This window comes from Mizuhopecten yessoensis, unplaced genomic scaffold (genome assembly GCF_002113885.1).
Source record: "Mizuhopecten yessoensis strain PY_sf001 unplaced genomic scaffold, ASM211388v2 scaffold431, whole genome shotgun sequence".
NCBI lineage: Eukaryota > Metazoa > Mollusca > Bivalvia > Pectinida > Pectinidae > Mizuhopecten > Mizuhopecten yessoensis.
In genome coordinates this window covers 31,977-33,756 of record NW_018403543.1, presented here as the reverse complement: position 1 = coordinate 33,756, position 1,780 = coordinate 31,977, and the positions used below count along the sequence as shown (strand labels likewise).

At 41.3% G+C, this 1,780-nt stretch overlaps 1 protein-coding gene across 1 annotated transcript in view; it reads right to left on the bottom strand.

Moving 5' to 3' along the window:
• The window catches only part of LOC110448734 (neuronal calcium sensor 2-like), a 126,984-nt gene extending 126,206 nt beyond the window's left edge, over window positions 1-778 (bottom strand). The window contains exon 1 of the mRNA XM_021495131.1: window positions 658-778. The gene's annotated coding sequence lies outside the window, so the exon portion shown is untranslated. The remainder of the gene's footprint in view (window positions 1-657) is intronic.
• Window positions 779-1,780: the final 1,002 nt, after the last annotated feature.

The following is a 1,780-nucleotide window of genomic DNA, read 5'->3' as shown; positions in this document are numbered from 1 at the left end:
CCACACCCTCCGTTTATACAAACTTGAGTCTTCTTTGTCCAAAGATGCTCTAGGACAAATTTGGTCAAAACCCTTCAATTGGTTGAGAAAAAGAACATTTTTAAAGATTTACATTTTTCCCCCTTATTTAGCCCCGCCCCTCTGCCCCGAGGGGGGTTATACCCTCCGTTTATACAAAACTGAGAACCCTTTGGCCAATGATGCTCCTGACCAAGCTTCAGACTGCATTTGGTTTAAATCCCTTCACTTGTATAGTAGGAGAGAAAAAATCCTCTACTTCCCCTATTTGGCCCCGCCCCTCTGCCCCCAAAGAGGCCACACCCTCCGTTTATACAAACTTGAGTCTCCTTTGTCCAAAGATGCTCTAGGACAAATTTGGTCAAAATCCTTCTATTGGTTGAGAAGAAGAAGATTTTTAAAGACCAAACCCTTCGGGCCAGGTGAGCTAAAAACAGAGCATTTCAAGAAACGCATACATGTATGTAACATTGATGAATGGGTTTCACACACTTGTTAGGTGATAAGTAGTCGAGGGATTTCATGACATGACTAATTGATTACTTATCTTTATACATCTTTGAGCTGAGCTAAGTACAGATCAATAGACGAATGCCTCACTAGTTCACAACTAATACTGTATACATCAACAGTACTTACCACAACAGATTTCAAGAAAATAATCACAAAATCCAAAAATGTCGGGAGATCTTCACTGCTTTGTGTAGGCAACAGAGGGAATTGAATTCAAATGTGGATATCTCTTCGAAGGTTCATCCAACTATAGTAAACAGAAAAGAGTAAGGTGAGAGATATTTGCCTCTAGGGGAGAATTTCTGGGAGATGTGACTGATACAGGTCCAACTGTGCATGTGTGGCCTCCTTAGAAAACAAGGTAAACACTAGGCATTACACCTACCAGCCAATGGCAATCGGGTTCTGATACAGTCAACTGCCTGAGGTCAAGCAGTAGTCACCAGCACAGACAGCAAAGTTCCAACACTGATTCCCTTAAAAGTTACAGAGCTGGTTAACTACAGCTAACATTGCCTGTGAGCTTGTCACCTAGACCTGGCCTCCCCCTGTGGTGATAGTGATCCGGCCGTACCATTGATCTGGGCCAGTATAAGTCTGAGGGTAGGGGGAACAGGTAAGGTTAACAAGGGTTGTATGAGTATTAATACGTTTTTATTTAATGTCGAACCCCCTAGGTCATACCACATTCCATCACTTGAAAAGCTACTATTGCACAATTAATTGTCAGTCTTGTTATCAGCTTTAAGGAAGCCCACTGGTTTATCGGAGCATTTGGCATGACAGCGACAGAGGAAGTCTTGGACAATTCGCTCTTCACTTTTATTACCTGTTCGAAAGAGATCCGAGGAATTTCATAGGTACCTGACAATGTAAGGAAAGCCTCGGTGTCATTGTCTATTATTTCACTGGAAACGTCAGGTTATATTGAATTTACCTGAAAATCTTGGGGCTTAAAAAAACCTTTCGAATAATAAAAGTTGGTGTGTTGTCATGAAATTTATTGAATGGTTGAATTTTCATCACCATCTGAGGAGGAGGATAAAGAAAACTGGTAAACCAATATTATTAATTAAAACCAGCAGTGACAACCGTCTACACTGACCACCACCAGGACTAATATCTGTATCTTGTAACACCTGTCAAAACTTACAACCATCAGGGTGTCCCACCTATGTACAGCGCCACCTGTCTAAACTGACCACCACCAGGACTAATATATGTATTTTGTAACACCTGTTTAAATTGA